A 17,809-nucleotide genomic window follows, 5' to 3' on the forward strand; every position below is an offset into this window, starting at 1 on the left:
CCTATATCTGCCTCGGAACAGCAGCCCCACCCCCGGCACATTGCACAACACTGTGCTATATTTAAACAGAGATCTAGGCAAGGAGACTGCTCCGAGCCACCCTCTACAGGGCCCAGATCAGTGACCCGAAACAGGCGAAAATACTGTCAAGTGCCTGTTTGTTCAATCATTTCAGATTTCTTAAAGTGTTGACAATCTAGGCAGACACCGAACGAGAGACACGCAACAGAAGAGCGACAGGGACTGGGGAGAAGCACGGTGAATGAGAGGGCGGGGAGCAGAGCCCCAAGCAGTGGGGGGGTTAAGTAGGGCAGTGGCAAGCACAACCACCTGTGTCAATAACAAACTTTAACCCCAGGCGAAGCAAAGCGCTGCAGCAGTGAGAGCTCTAAGCCAACTTTCTGTGAGCCCGGTCACCCGCATTACAGACACCAGCCTATGTGGGCACACGGGTCTCGGCAGCAAGGGGGTTAAACCCCAGACCCATCCACAGCAGCGAGAGTGTTCAATGCACCTGCACCGAGAAGGCAAGGGTTAAGCCCTGCTGCTGCGGGCACGGGCGGGCGGCCGACCCCCAGCGTGAACGAGAGCGCAGGGACAGTCATCGCCTGCTGGCACAGGGCACCGGGCCGGGCATTAAATTGAGTCTCTCTGGAGACGTCGCCTGGCCTGGAAGGAGCAGGACCCCCGATGGCGTTCTTGGCGGGCGGAGGGCCTGTGGGTGGACTCTGGGGAACCCGTGAGAACGGCGGGCAGCTGGCACGGCACCGAGAAAAACAAGGCCATCAATCTGCGCTGTAGCTGGCATCGGCAGCACTGGGTGGTATTAGGCTCCCGGAACCTGGGCTAGAGGCCAGTGCCAGCTCAGTGCCCCCCCCGGCCGTCTTCCCCCGGCTCCCACCCTCGCCCGTCCCGGGACTTGGCACCGGCGGGGTAACACAGCGCACCGCTGGAGCTATTCCTGGCACAACATCCGCTTCTCTCATCACGGACACCATCGCGGTGTGCCAAGGGCCCCTGTTCTCTGTCCTCGGAGGACAGCAATTTCCAAACGGATCCTCAAACACCGAAAAGTAACTCTCTAAGCCATCTCCATATGTAACCCCACCGCCACGTCACCAGACTCCTGTCCAGCCTTCCTCAGACCTCGGCCTCTAAACACTAATTTACCCAAGTGTAATTCTCATGATTTCCGCTTGACCCAGACTACAAATCTAGTCCCACTCCTCCCCAAACCCCCCCACCCCGCCTTTCATTCACAGTCCTGCAGGAACAGCGAGTTCCTGATAACTGTTCTCTCAGAAAAGCCTTCCACCCCATGAAAGCAACTCAGACCATCAATTCAACCCCCACCCCCACTACCAACATAATATCCATGGCATAGATCCCATTTCTAAAACTAACGCAAATCCTAAATCCTCCCTTAACCCCAAACCAATGTCTAACACTCGTTCCTACTGGTTCCATTAATCTCAGCACTAGTCCCCATCGACCTAAACCCAAATCTAACTACATTTCGACCATCTCACTGAGGAAACTCATGTTCCGTGCAAAGACTTTGTTTCCTAGTTTCACACGCAAATAGGCTGCAAAATGTGTTGTACAAAATTTCAGCCTTGCACAAATAACAGCCTATAAGAACACCAGCCTTTCTTTTTAATGCCTAAAATCAATTTTAAAAAAACTCACTTGCAATATATTGTAGACCTGGGATAGTTCACTATTCTTACTTCAGCCCATGTAAAATTTCTTTTAAAGAGATTTTTGTGGGATGGACAGATTTTGTTTGTTATGTTTTGGCGTCTATGGCATAGTGCCCTGTTTCTAGCCCTTACAAAAAACACAGAAGACTTCATCGACCAGCGAGACACAGGAAACATATTCCCAACTCCCTAATCCCAAACTTAAATCCAACCATTTTACAAACCTTATACTCAAACTTAGTTCTGAATGCTCAACCCTAAAGCGCACGGATACACATTAGGGTCACGTTCGCGCTATACAAAACTTTATAAATAAATAAATCCTAATGAGGGACCCAAAAAAAAAAAAACAAATTTAAAAAAAAAAAAGTTTTGGCTCCGTCAACTCCAAATCCATTTTTAACCCAAAATCACACCAACAACCCCAGCCTTGAACCCACAACTTCCACTTTACAGCTTATAGAGACATGCATTCCAACACTAAATACGAAATCAGCCATCAAACGCCAACGCCCAAACCCGAATCTTTGCCATCACTAAACTCTTAACCAACGCTGATCCTGTGAGCCAGGATCTCCAGCTTCCAGCAGAAGCCTTCTGCAACAGAGCTCGCTACGGGATCCTGACTCGTAAACCCCACGTGACCTTACATTTGCTCTTTTGTCAACAACATTCCCTTTCCGCATAACAAGAGCATCAAGGTTGTCGTCTTCAAGGTGATGGAAGCCTTCCTGCACTAAATCGGTCCAGGGAGGAGACGTACAAGGAGGTCTGTGACTAATAATGGATGGAAAGAGCCTCTGACCTATAGGGATGGAGAGTGGATAGACGCTTCATGGTTACTATTTCCAATCCATCTAGAGCTGCATAGCATAGTGTTATTGCAAGGTCACAGTATTTCTCCTTTGGAGCGGAATGATAAAAATTAACCTAGGGATAAGAGCCTCCTCACACCTAGATTTTCAACACGAAGGTTTATCACCATAGTAGAGCCTTTTACCGCTGGATCTGAGTGGTCAGTGGTGATTATTGGATTGGAAGTTTTCAGCTCTCGTGGTAGACCGCTCAGTAGTTATAGGCCTAGAAAGTTTCAGGTCTGTGGACGAATGAGAAGTTGGATGGTGAACAGTTACATATCTTTTTCCATGCTAAAGCCAGATGGAGAGTGTTTTTCGAGAGGTTAGACACTGTCCCTTCAAGGTCTCGATGATCATGTGTGATATGGGGAACGAGTCCCACCACTGGTGCTAAATGCTGAGAGGCTATCATAGGGTTAGGGACGCTTTCACCTAAAGGGATGGATTGTGAATGGCAATAAAGTGTTGAGGATTTCTCCTCTATGGATTACAGGATGAGCTGATTAATAAGCATTCGTCTCCCAACAGTTGCAGTTGCAACGGTTACGGGAAAGTTAAGCAAATCTCCTACCACTAAGGGTGGGTGGTGGATAAGGGATAGACGATGCCTCTTATTGGACTGGGTGGTGAAGGTTTCCCTAAAGATCAGAGGTTTTCTTTACCTTTAGAGATATATGCTCAATATTTATCGAAGTGTTCCATGTGCTTTTACCCCACACTGCATGGCCAAATATAATAAAGGGCTGGATCTTATGATGAAGAAAGTTAATTACAGGGTTAGAAATTAGGCCCTTAGGGAACTACAGGTTCTTAGAGGATTAGAACAGTTTATGAAAGATAAATGTCTCTAGAGCCGGGTGGTAAATGTCCACCACAGGATTAGCAAACGTTTCACCTCTAGGGCTGGAAGTTCAGTAGCTACCATAAAGCTCAAAAGTCTTTCACTTTCGGGGCTGGATGGTGCATTATAATTAGGGCTCCTAGTTTCATGGTATTTATTTTTTTGACTTTTCCATCTGTATTTATTTTTTGCTAATTTTATCTTTATCCATATTTATTTTGGGTTTTGCGAAACAAATTAAGCTGAAACTAATATTTTCAAACATTTATCGAATCGATAAATGGGCATTCATGCTTGAATGCCCGAGAGGTATCAATGATATGAAAATCCACAGATGATAAATCGATGCACTTGAATGAAAACATCCACATTAGAGTGTCAACCATGTGCATATCTGCTGCGGTTTATTCCTCTTTACTAAAATTCCTTTTGTTTGTTTTCAACCCCCCTTGCCTGTCAATCTGCATAGCCATTCACTTGGCAGCCATGACTGACAGCATTTAGAATCACTCAAAAAACCACCCAATTTCCGTTTTTGTCCACATTTAAAAATATATACAGAGAGGAAAATAAATAGGTTTCTGTCCGTATTTATCTGTAAAAACGACAAACAGGGTGCCTTAATTATAATTGTAGGATTATGTTGCGGTTCATCTCTAGTGCTGGACGGCCAATATTTAGCAGAGGATTATGGAGCTAAACACTGAATGTTTTACCTCCGGATTACAAAGCTTTTCACCTTGGTGACAGTCAGTGTTCCAGGGCCTTTACAGTCAAGGACTGGATATTTAACGACAAAAGCTACGATGTTAGTCTGTCTCCTCTAGAGCCATCTAGTCAATGTACTGCTTCAATCATAAAACGTGTCCCATCAATGGCTGGGTGGTCAGTGGTTATTTAAAAGCTAGAGTCTGTCACCTCAAATCTTAGCCTGTTACTAAGAGGGATAAAGCCAGCCACCTCCAGAGTTAAGAGATCAATAATTTGGTTGCGGGTTGGAATTAGCCACCAAGACAGCTACATGGTCAATGGTTATAAAATGGCATGGCAATGTCTAGGACTGGATGGTGAATAGACCTTTAAGGGTTTAGAATTTGTTATGCAAAGGGCTGGCAAGTCAGTGTGCTTTGAAGGGTTAGAGAACAACCTCTAGGGCAGAGTGGTTAATGAGTGTCAGACTGACATCTCTAGAAATAATGAGTACAAGTTTGTCGAAGGGTTCGGGACAGAGGGACTGATTTACAGTTCAGCAGACAGCTTACTCCATCACAAACGTGACAGATATCCTATCCACCACATTACAAGTGCATTAAAAAAAAGTAGACCGGACACTGTGGGATTTGTAGATCTGAGGGGCTCTTTAGAGGTACCCGTCTTCCTAAAAGCCAAACATGGAATGGGGACAGCAGACAAATCAAGCTGGACACAGAGAACTGGCTACTCTCAGAATGCAACAGTGTTTGTTGAACAAAGGATTTAAAGGTGTGGCCCGAATCAACACAGGGGGGCAGTAGGTGGATTCCATAAAATAAACCTCATTCAAACATTTGCCACTTGGCAACAATATAAAGAACTGCAGTTATTCCCAACTCAATTGTACTCCAATTAAAAACCTCAAAAGGATCAAAGGCTTGGTCAATATGCCAAGATGAAAATCCCTGACCTAGAGGTTGGACATGATCTCAACAATCACATTAACCCACTGATGTATCTCACCAACAGATGGTCAAAACAATGACTGCCTGAGCATCATGCCTCTGAAGCAGAAAGCACCGAACAGTAAAAAATATATTGCCGCACGTTCAACAAGAAGCATGCACATTTTTCCCTCGGTTACCCTTATGGAAGAAGGAGATCTGATGGTAGTGGTCTGAAATGGACGCGAGTGGCACGCAGCGCTTAAGTAATAAGCAATAAATAAAAGGAGTCCATGAAGACTGCTATAGCGGAAGCCCGGCTGTCTGAAATTAATGGACTGGGAGGGATATGGAACGAGCAATAAAATCCACTCTCCTTTTACTACGTTGAATAATCAGAGTACAGTAGACAGCACAGAGCCGACTGTAAACCTCATAAAACAATTGAATGAAGTAATATTCCATTTAGAACAGGAAATCTGATAAGTGGCTATAACAACCTTCAGCAGATTAGAAGGTAGGGCGACTTCCTTTTTGTTTTACTGAGATAAACACAGTTAATACTAAACAGATCGATAACTCCCATCCCAGTGGGGAGAAAAAACTTGGTGGAATCTCTTAGATGGAAGCAAACAGAGGGAAATATCAGCGGTGCAAAGTCTACCAGGAGTAACGGTGCACAAGCAATGGGCAGAACAGTGCTCCACGTTGTTCGTTCTATGCATTCTTTGTAAAAAGTGTTCGGAAAGAGGTTGGAACTTCACTACAGGACTTCTACTTTTTAGCCACGATTAATTGCAAAAAAGTGCCCAACACCACAAGAAAATGGCACCGTTACACTCAGTAAGAATGAAATAAGAATACAGATCCTACATCCATACAGAAGATGTTTAAAAGGTGTCCGCAAGTTGGAAACTCAAACAACGCAGAGCTTAAGGTGTGAAACAAGAAACAGGTGCTTTTAATGAAACAAAAGTAGATGGGATGGCTGGAGAATGGCTAGAGGAGCACCACTATGGGTGGCAACCACAATTTCTGCAAAAGAGAGGGTAATAGTGGAAGACTTCTAAAATGTGGACATTTCCAAAGGTAATTTATCTTTACTCGAAAACCAATGTGTCCTAGCCGAGATCACCATTATCAGTAGCCAAATTACGGTGGTCTTGAAAGGTAGGGCATTGGAGGCTAAACAAGAGACTTTAAATTGCGGCCTGGCTCCCGAACACAGGCCCTGCTAGTGTGCAAGCACCATGGTATGTCGTTAAATCTCTGGCCACCCAAATAAGCCTATATGCAGGGGTGGTTTCAGAGAAGAGAGAATGCACAGATATAGCCAGTAAGTACCCAGTTCCCATAACTAAGACTAGAAATTATGAAAACCTGATGAAGTTGAAGAAAGTCCATATCAGGATGAAAAGACTTGAAGGAACGCAAGGACGAAATTTGATCATTTGCATCCAAGACCTGCAACGGTGTACTTTTGCACTGCAAGATAAGAATCCATCAGAATCGTAGTGATTTAAAAGAGGAGGTCAGGATGGGAACAAACTCATCCATAGTTGAGCACCACATGTCCCTGTGCAGCCTTGGCAGCATCAAGTCACTGACCGGTGTGGCAGGTTCTTCCGGGCCGGATAATCCGCCTAGAGTCTACCAATCCAATAGGGGATGGGTTGGAGGCGTACAACTCTTATTTATATTTAAAAAAAAAAAAAAACCAATAATAAAAAAATCCATTGCCATTCAGTTTCTGAAGCTTCAGAAAGGGATTGCCATCTGAATACAGCCTCTTACCGACACAAGCATGCAAGTACACTTGTGTCATGTGCCCGCTGGTGCATGCCCAATTTCTCCATGAACTCCCCCAGCAGCTCAATACAAAAATTGAAAAACATCAGAACCATGATCTACATGGGGCCACCCCAATGGGCATGGTTGTGGACAACCTCCATCCTGGGATGGACTCGTCGGAAAGAAGGCAACCCAGCGCCTCACATTACCTCCACCGACTATCCTAGTCTGGAAGATATTTACAAGAACCCCATGATTAAGTATTCAGATTTTATGATCAATAGTTATCATACAAGCGAGGAAGGGGTTGCCGCACGCCAACATGTTTAGAGACCAACTTCAAAATAAGTTTTAAGTAGGCTAACCTGCTTCCACCATGCGGTTAGTACAAGGCCATTAGAAATAGTTGCTTCTTCCACCAGGGTCACACAACAAGTACAGATAAAACAAAAGGGTCAGAAGAATGTGTATAAAATGTAGCCTAAATTCAGAAGCAGAAAAGACAGTGACTCAGTTTTGGACAGACACGTTTGAACTAACAACAATGTTGCAAATTATTACAAGTGGAGCTTAGGCAATGACACAGCATAGTGTTTATTGTAAAAAACGAGAAGGGGACCCGAGACCTTCATAAACAAGATTAGAAACAGATACATTCTTTGAGAAGAACATTGGGTACAGAATGTGTGACAAAACCAATATTTTAAATGCAAGATGGACCACACATACTGATCTCAGGACCACCACCCCTCTTTTGGTACGTTTCTGTAACAGAGAAATTCACTTATCAAAAGGTTCATCATTTTCCAAATAGTCTCCAACCTAAACAAAGGAAATCATTATTTTCCCCCTTATTGAAAGAGAATATAACAGCTCTGAAAAACAATGAAAAGCCGTTTTTGGAGAACTATTTGCACTGGGGCACTTACCTATGTATTCCAAATCCTCACGAACATATTACCTCTTCAAGGTTATTATTTCATGAGTCGGGGGTGGATCGAAGACGAGTACCAGTTCTTCAGACAATCAAAGTAACTGTAAACTGGTGTGGTTTTGTGCAGTAAGAAAATAACCTCTTTCAAACTCTCGAGTTTGGGTATGTAGAAAAAGCTATGGCATTCATGGTAACGTTTTTGATACAAGATGAACAACCTCTGCAGCAGGAGCAAAATAAACTGAAGTGAGCTTTTTTTTTATTTGTAGCTTTTGTGTTAAAGTTGAAGAAACATCAACAGAACCTGGTGTTCCTTTGGGAAAGACCAGGTCACAAAAAGCGGCAGCAGCCCCCCAGCCCCACGCACACCGAGGTCACCTCCCAAGGACAGCTACAGATACTAGGGTTACGTTTGACTGCAAACCGGTAGGTTGTGTCTCGACTAATTTACACAGAGGAGGGGGGGGGGGGTATGATAATTTAAGGTTCTGGGTCTGGTGACAGCCAGGGGGTGCATGGTCTTGATTCTGTAGGAGACCGCCTTGGCTGAGAGCCACCAGATGGGCGATTTGCCTTGGGCACTTTTTTGAATCCCATCTTATGACAGGCGGATGAGAGCACACGTCCAGTACTTGAAGAATCCATATCAATCACAGAAGTGTAGGTCAAAGGTCATTGGTTCATATAGGATGGGATCCACTGATTAGGGCCTGGATGTTGAAAGGAGGATGGATGGACAGTTAAGAGGACTTTAGCTTGGTTGCTAGGCCAAATGGTAAGCAAAGGCAAGCTTATGGGAACTTTAAGCACCTGTATTCAATGATAGTTGGGTGGATGTGAGAGGGGTTCTTTTGGACTCAGTCACTGGGGAATTATTTGAGAAATCTATGCACTGTACCATATTTACTTGTTTATTGATGCGTTTTGTATCATGGCCACAAGTCACCCTACTAACACACTGCAACACCTACCAAGTCACAGAAAGGAATACAGATTCTTGGACTCCACCCTCAAGGCAGCCCAACGGATAGAAGCGTGCAGAAGGTCTCTTGCTGCTGCTGAGATCTTGTGTGGAGTCACCAGGAAATGCCTCCTGGAAAATAATTGTTTTCAAACTCTTCTTGGAGGCGAGCAAGCTAGGCAGTCTCCAGAGCCAGTGGTCCTAATTTTTGGGTATGGACAAGAGTAACCTGAATTATCTGCTTTATTGGCAGCCAAAGTCCGGACATCAGAGCAGGTGTGAGGTGAGTGGAAGTGCTTCTGCTAGGATGCATGAGAGGACGAGGAGGATACATATTTCGGAGGCAGCACTGCGGAGCATGGTCTGTGCGGGAATCTAGTCGAGGTGCACAAACGCTAGGTAGAGAGTGCTCAGTCCGATGGCAAGGATGGGGCGAGATGCCATGGTCAAATACCTGTCTGCTCAGTACATTTCAGTGTGGATAGTGCAGGAAAAGTACAGTGGCACAGCTCAGTCAGCCATATCCTAGGGCAAATCAATGCAATTACTCCCACATAGTAACTTGTAGTTAATTCCATAACCCCCAACAACATATTTATCAACACCGACCCCAAAGCAAGCACCACCTCTTCGCTAGCACCGAAACCCATTACAAACAAACGTCAGCCAGCACCTGCATAAGAAAAACAGCACAAGGCTCACACCGTGGCACGCCAATGCTTACAACAACACATAACCCACTGCCACCAGCAGCATGCCAAATTACTCCTTTAGAGAAACTGTGACCCAATCACATTCAAGATGACCACTGCATCTACCCCCAAGGCCACCTCATTCGCCCACACTCAGTGCTTTAAATGGGCCGGTACTCACCGGTACTGAGTACCAGCACTTCCGAATTTTCTTGCCGTCAGTACCAGCACTTCTCTTTAGCCAGAGAGAGTACAGGTACCCTGATCAGCGGCAGGGCAGGCTCAGGTTAGGCATCTCCTCCAGGGCAGGGCAGGGCTCCCGAGAATCTTGTAAGTCACTGAGCCCCTCAGTGGTCTTTTGCAGAGTCGCTGCTGAAGATTCCAGCAACGTCCATTTGAACATCCCCAGACTGCAGGGTGTTGAGAGGGCTTACATCGCGCAGTGATTAACAGGACAGGGTCTAGACAGACCCTGCACTGTTGATCAGGTGCACAAAGACCATTTGGCTCAAAGTGATTTCGCCCCCACCCCTCTACCCTCTCCCATTAAATGAGTGAAATGGGCTGAGACTGCCAGGTGGTCATCCAGTCCTATTTCGTGTATTGCACTTGCCCTACTAAAGCATGTGGCAGCGCAATACAATACTCGACCTTCATCAAAGACGCTTTATGTTTAGCACAGGAGCTGCTTCCCTTTGTGTGCCCTGCAAACCCTAATAGCTGCATTTTACAAGATAACAGGGACTGACCAGGGTACTGGAACAATGGGTGTCAATTTAGCCCTGCCCATAGGGCAATGCACAGCAGGGAACGTTGGAACACTCCAGGAATTAGCTCCCATGACAACTGGTCATGCATTTGGTTGGGGGAAAGACGAGACGAACATAGAAGGACGAGGGATGGGAGGAATGTAAAGTGAGGTGACAGGTGAAGTTAGGATTGCCGCTTTTTCAGATAAAACAGCCAGATATTTGCTGAGTTCTGAAATCATTAATGGACTTAAAAATGGCATTTTAAGACAAATTTGTGTACTTTCAAAAATCTGGTGCATTTCTTCTTAACACGTGTCTTTGGATCATAAATATATGTATGTAGGGACTAGTGACAAAATGTAAGACTTGTGGAGATAGTAAGCGAGAGGTAAGCGAGAGGTGGGAGTAAGAGAGGCAGAACCAGCGAGATAGAGACTGGGTAAAGATGAGAGGCAAGTGGAGAGGACATTTGGATGTAAAGTCACGGAACCAGCAAGAGACATGATGAGCCTGGCCGTAGGGAAAAGGGCAGTGCTTTAAATGGACCAGTACTCACAGGTGCATAAACGCATTTCATGCGTTTCGATATGTGCTGCAACTGGTACAGAAGCCAATATGTACCATCATATCTTGCCCTTAGCCCCACCCCTAGCTCCGCCCACTTGCCACACCTCTAGCTTATTTTAGTACCTGCACCTATTTTTTCCATTTAAAGCACTGCCCACACTGCCCCCTCCTGGCTAATCTCACTCCCAGGGCCAAATCAGCTTTTAACAGAAAACCCAACAGTCACACCGTGTCCATAATAAGCATTCCCCGCGTGCGCTTTCACCGCAAAGAGGCCAACGATAGAGTGGGCAGCAATGTGCGCCCCCACATGCCTGTCGCCTTCATGTTCAAAATCTCTGCTAGAAAGATGCGTGCTTGACATCCACTCAGGAAATTTCCACTAGATCCGGCCCCCTCTGCCCACGCCCGCTGCAGGTCGGGCGAGGTGAGACGGGGGTCACTTCCAGGAGGGCACAAGTGAACATGCCAGTCGAGCTTCCAGCCGCTGTTGTGCCCCAGCCGGCTTCCCCGGGCCTTGGAGGGATCCCTGGACTGCCGAGTGACCTTGGACTTCCAAGCTCACAAGGACACAGACGGCGAGCCTCCGTGACGCAGGCGCTCACGTGCACTGACATGGGAGAGGATGCATGAGGCCTGGAAGCGCCCCGAGGCAATGCAATTAACATGCTGTGATAGACACACAACCGCCTCGTTCTTTCGAACTGTAAGGGAAGGGGGTAGGCCATTGAAACTGGGGATCGAACTCGGAACACACAATATAGGAAGCCCTAGAGCGCGCACCAGTGCGAGAGCGCAGGCCCCAAGCAGGAAGGGCTCCACGAAGGGCTGTTAATGTCCCACGGAACAGGGCGCGGCTCTCAAAAGTGCACAAGGTGCAGTGGAACCACAAGTAAGGCTCTTAATTGTGGCACAAATTGACGGTTGGGGGATTTGATGTTTGCCAGGGCCCATAGCATCCTTGCCACGCCACCGACCGAGAGGCTGCCGCCAGACCCCAGGACTCCTTGGAGCACCCGGGACACTCCTGCTCAGCAGACCAACATGTACCAGCAAAATGGCAGGAGACTTGTTGAATGGAACGTATGACGATCCTCTGGCTAGCACTGCGAAATGGCTCCATCTGACATGTCAGAGCTATACAAAAATAAATAACAAACAAGGACTGTGCTTGGGGATGCCGAGAACCAAATTAGGTCTATGTGAGACGCACCTTCCTTATCGCACTCGTGGGAGGGGGAAAGGGAGTGGAGATCGTTGTGGCATATCTTATTTACGTTATTATTAAATGCATCCTATCCGGACTTCCTCCACTACAGTAATAGTGCGGTATGTCACGCTGCATAAGGGCTCCTATGGAACCCCGGGCAGAAAGGATAAACATTGCACAAAAATCCTAAAAATTCCCTTTTGTGTAAAAATAAAAAGCCAAACAGGAATACTCCATGCACAAGGCAAGTGGGAAGTTAGAACCAGTGTAGCCTCTGTCAGGACGGAAAGAACTGCCCACGCAAGTGAGACCAGGCGCATCTGTCCCTTGAAAAGCGCCGAGAAGGAAGCCCCGCTCACCTGCGCTTGAGATGCCAGACACGGCTCCATTCTACCAGGAGCCCATCAAGTCGCGTGCGCATCCCTGCCGCTAAGGGCCCCAGTGTAACACTCCATCCAAGGTGACACTGCTAGGCACTGTGTTTTATCACATCCAGCGCCATCTTGTTTTGGGCGTATTAAGCTGAGATTTGGCCCTCTGTTTTGTGACAGCCCTGCTTCATTTAGCTTAAAATAACTCTGGAAATACGGACGAAAACGAGAAAGAAAGGCGTTGCTCTATGCAAGTGCTAATTAACAACACGGGTGATAGTGGTACTGCAGACTAGTTGGTGTATAAACTACACATTTGTTGTAACCCAAACACAAGGCTACAGAAATCGGCCTTGAAGAAATCTGCTACAGGTACGGGGCAGTATTAGGTTATCCCGGGCGCCTGTTTTAAGCCTGGAACTCCACAATGAATGTCGATTCCCAGTGCAGGCAACGAAGAAATTGCTCTGCACCACCCCAACTTGTCTTCCCTTTCATCTTAGTGCAAAGGTGGTAAAGATCTGGGAACCGCTTCCTCCAGTCATAGTGGTAAAGATCTGGGAACCGCTTCCTCCAGTCATAGTGGTAAAGATCTGGGAACCGCTTCCTCCAGTCATAGTTGGAGCAAAAGACTACTTTTGTTTAAGCTCAGAAAGGCCTGGCAATTCAATGTGTAACCTCCCCTTTTAGGCGAAGCCGCGCCCTATTTGCATTTACCTGGTCAGTGCCTGAAATGCCATAGAAAATCCCCCCCAAAAAATGGTACGCGGCTCAATGCATCTAGCTAAAAGTTGTTTATTGGGCACGTGCTGCACCACAGGCAGCACTGTGAGGTTTTAGAGGGAAACTCGTTTAGATGGTATCACCCTTTGATCACAGTAACAAACTGCAGCCTGTAACAACAAAAGGGCACAAATCAGATCTCAGAGAACTAGTGCAAGTAACAGCAAAGTGAAGCACGCTTTATCTACTGGAGCAAGTACAACTACTGTACAACGTTTTAAGTGATATTAGAGGAAGAAGAGACACAAACGGATTTTATTCTGTTTCAAAGAGTCAGGCAGTTTCAAGTGGTAGCTGCAGCACCTGTAAAAGATGACCATGTGAGGTTTACTTTCCATATATCCGAATCTCTCTAAATGGGAGACGCATGCCAAGCCATAGGCCCTGGCCCGGTGCTCCACTGGACGCAGGCTGCTTTACACCGAAGCCTAACCAGACTGAAACCATCGACGGATACTTGTATTTATTTTTTCAGAGGCTGCGTGGTCTAGTCCTTTAGGCTGGTCTGTCCTCTTCGGGGCAGTTGCTGCACTGTTTTGCTTTGTATATGGTTGGTCCCTCTCAGTAATGGCACAGACACACTAAGAAACAATAAACTTGCACCTAACTCACAATAAAACCAGTGGAATGAGTTCAGGCATTCAGCAGATTCCTTTTTGTGCCGTGACAGCATATGACGCAGCAGTGCCTTGAAAAGTGGGTAAGATGCGACGGTGCCCTCATCGCCGCCACCGATGACATCAGGGCCCTGCTAGACAACGGAGAAACCGTGGCCCTCATCCTCCTGGACCTGTCAGCCGCCTTCGACACGGTCTGCCACCACACACGCCTTCACGACGCCGGGATCCAAGAGAAGGCCCTGGACTGGACCACCTCCTTCAGAACACCGAGCGTACGTCTCCCCCCCTTCCGCTCCGAAGCCACCAAGATCATCCGCGGCGCACCCCAGGACTCATCCTCAGCCCAACGCTGTTTAACATCTACATGGCACCGCTCACCCACGTCGCCCGACTGCACGGCCTCAACATCATCTCTTACGCCTATGACACCCAGCTGATCTTCTCCCTCACCAAGGACCCCCACACCGCCAAAACCAACCTCCACGAAGGAATGAAAGCCGTCACGGAGTGGATGAAGAACAGCCGACTGAAGATGAACTCTGACAAGACAGAGGTCCTCATCCTCGGATCCACGTCCTCATCCTCGGATCCACCCCCTCAGCCTGGGACGACGCCTAGTGGCCTACCGCACTCTGAACAGCTCCAACACCCACCGACCCCACACGCAATCTAGGGGCCATCCTCGACTCCACCCTCTCCATTACAAAGCAGGTCAACGCCATCTCTTCCTCCTGCTTCAACACCCTCCGCATGCTCCGAAAGATCTACAAGTGGATCCCCACCGAAACGAGAAGAACGGTCACCCAGGGCCTCGTCAGCAGCAGGTTGGACTATGGAAACTCCCTCTAAGCAGGAGCCTCGGCCAAACTCGACTTCAACGCATTCAGAACGCCTCGGCTCGCCTGATCCTAGACATCCCTAGCCGCAGCCACATCACACCCCACCTGAGAGACCTGCACTGGCTCCCCATCAACAAGAGGATAACCTTCAAGCTCCTCACCCACGCACACAAGGCACTCCACAACACCGGACCAGCGTACCTTAACAGACTCAGCTTCTACACCCCCACCCACCAGCTTCGCTCTGCCGACCTTGCCCTCGCCACAGTCCCCTGCATCCGAAGAGCGACCTCCGGTGGCAGATCTCCGACCTCGCCGCCAAGACCTGGAACACCCTCCCCATCCACCTACGGCAGACCCAAGACCTGCTGATCTTCAGAAGACTCCTCAAGACCTGGCTTTTTGAGCAGTAACAGCGTTCACCCCCCTCCCCAGCATGCCAGGTGCCTCTAAATAGGTGTCAGACTAGCATATTGACCATATTTATGGTTTAGATGTTTTTATTTTGAGATTGCAAAAGTATCAATAGCCATCACCTACATCCACTGGCCAGTGAGGAATTTTCGACTAGCTTTAGAAAGGCAATGGTCTGCTGGGGCAGTGGGGTTTACCAAACTTTGTCTGGGTCATTTTTTACAACTGATTCCCGTCCTTTTCCTGGTTCATGGTCTTTGGAAATGAAGGACTGCCCACGGAATGGCGACACACCTGTAGAAAATATGCCAGCTATGGCAGAAAAAAACGCCCCCCACGTGGAAAACCACACAGCACACTGTTTCTACATATTCCGTATTTATGTGCCCCATATGTGTTAGAAGATCCTGTTCACGCTCGCACACACGACTTTTCTTTAATTGCGTTCATGGCAAGTTCAGCTTCTACAGGTCCGAGTTTCTCGTATTTTCTAGGTTGTGTGCCATGTCATTTTTGCACGTGTTCATCCTATTGGGAGTTTCTGCTTAAAGTTGATCGGCCACAGCATCAAACTCCTCGGTGTGACCCCAGAAGGTCATGGTTGGTCTTTAAGATCTCGTAGCCAGGCGCTGTCCACCCATTCGTCTTCAGCCTGCCGTGCAGCAGTGACCGCGCTTTAGAAATTCCAGAGCCTTTTCTACTGAGCGGCGAGTGCATGGTTTCCGGGGTCCTGTCTCACTTGAGTGGAGGACAAGCTCCCATATTTCGCAATCACGCAGGAAAAAGAAGTGGCTTCATTACACAATAATCTTTAATAACCAAATTCTCCCAGATGGGTTCACAATTAGGCTTTTTCGATTAACAAAATAAAATGCCACCGCGCTTCCTCTAATCAGTAGTGTGTTGTGATTAAACTGCAATTTAAAGAAGGGATATAGCCAGCGAGCATCATATTTTTCTCCATGGGAATTAGTCATGTTATTTACTTTACATCATCTGAGGACGCATACGTCCCTGATCCCATCCCCCGAGTAGGGGAGCTTCTCTGTTCCAAAAAACACAATTATTCACCACCAAACCCTTCTCCAGGGGAATGTACCAACAAACCATGCTAAGGGGAGGACAAGACTGGCCCCCTCCCCTCCCAGTGACCACACTTGGCAGACGAACAGTCGATTGGGTAGGGGGTCGAGCCAAGGACGCAGTACTCCATCTTACATCGAATTCTGTGCCGCGGGCGCTGGGGTTTTCAAGTACCTCGCTGCCGTACACGGAAGCCCCCGCCAGGAACGGTGCCAGTCGGCTACCCACACCAGGGGCACCGAGGACAGCTCATAAACAACGATCCTTTGTCGGACATTCCCCAAAACATTCGGTGGGGAGCCTAATGGCAAGCCCCCGTCACCCCACCCAGCAGCAGTGACACGCGCCCGCCCACCCGGAGGTACGGTGCCAAGGCTGATAAACAACAAACCGTTATCCCGAGCTCAAAACCCACCCGCAGGCCCGGTGCCAAGGTCGAACAGGCTCTCCGGGACACACAGCCCTGTACACCCCTCCCCATCTGGACGTCAGAGCCGACGGCATTCCATGAGATCTCGGGGCTTTACAATCCTACAAAACCTACGAGGCCCATCCTCGGAGATGGCAACGCAACAACTTCGCCTCCCATCCGACTACGGAACAGGTGTCCTTCACAGGTGTCCGCCACGCGGCCCCAGCATCCAGCTCTGCTCGCGCACCAGCTGCAGCCAATCACGTCCCCTCTCAACAACACAATACGTGCCTGAGGACCGCCAGTCCCCCAACTACCACCCATGCGTCCCATTATACACACACTCAGACATACATAGACAGGCACAGCACACTGGTGCCATTTTTGCTGGGCGTACAGCACCCTAGACCCACCTTCCCCCACCCCAGAACCCAACTCTCAACCAGGGGAAATATATCTTCAGCAGTCATGGTCTTCGCATCCTAAACCCCACCCTACACCCCAGGACGCATTACACCAAACCACCTGCAGAGCACACGTGGTAATCACCCTGTCCTTCTGTACATACTACCCTTTCACATACTGACTCCTATCCCACCAGATGGTGACCCAGCGCCCAGTTATTGCACCATGCTTGTGACATGGGGCATCGCCGTCGCCCTGCAAGTAACCAGTGCCCACTACAACTGTACAGGGAACGTAATATGGTAGGACCCGTGCAAGTAACCAATGCCCACTACGTGTGTACTGGGGGCGTAAGGGCCAGCTCACACAATTTATTGTTTTTCGTGCAGCGCAGTGGAACACTACCAAGCAAACACGGGGTACCTGCTGCTGGCGGCTCCGGTGGCCTGTCTTCCTTGGATTCTTTCTGCGGTTCGACCCGTTTACTCGTCGGTAGGTTCCAGTCGCCAAAAAGTAAAAGAAGATCAGCAGCGCGGGAGACAGCCCGTGCACGAAGGGCCTGCAATACAGCGAGCAGCAACGGAACAGCGTATGTGCGGGCCCAGCTCTAGAGCTGCTTCACAAACAAGGACTAGTCCAACCTCCACCCAAACAACCAGGCCCAGCCCACAACAAGGCCCAGCCCGCCTCTCACGACAGGACCACCCCCAGCTCCGCCACAGGCCTCGGCAGCGACGCCCAGACCCGGCCCACAGCCAGGCCCTGCCTTTCACCGAGGGACGGCCCCGGCCAATCCCGACGGAACTCCACCTCCCGGCTCAAGCACCAGCCCACAGCAAAGCGTACGCCCTCCGCCCCCTGCGTGCGTCGGAAGGAGGAGGCGCTGGAATAGACTCGGCCTCGGAGGGAGGGGGCTAGTTGGAATAAGTCCGAGCTG

At 48.4% G+C, this 17,809-nt stretch overlaps 1 protein-coding gene across 2 annotated transcripts in view; it reads right to left on the reverse strand.

Moving 5' to 3' along the window:
• The window catches only part of NDRG2 (NDRG family member 2), a 171,889-nt gene extending 154,287 nt beyond the window's left edge, over positions 1 to 17,602 (reverse strand). Inside the window, exon 1 of one of the 2 annotated variants that reach the window (XM_085600840.1) lies at positions 17,296 to 17,602. The gene's annotated coding sequence lies outside the window, so the exon portion shown is untranslated. The remainder of the gene's footprint in view (positions 1 to 17,295) is intronic. The other variant, XM_085600832.1, reaches the window with a different exon arrangement.
• Between the last annotated feature and the right edge of the window lie 207 nt (positions 17,603 to 17,809).

This window comes from Triturus cristatus, chromosome 1_2 (assembly GCF_964204655.1).
Source record: "Triturus cristatus chromosome 1_2, aTriCri1.1, whole genome shotgun sequence".
In the NCBI taxonomy this organism is placed as follows: Eukaryota; Metazoa; Chordata; class Amphibia; order Caudata; family Salamandridae; genus Triturus; species Triturus cristatus.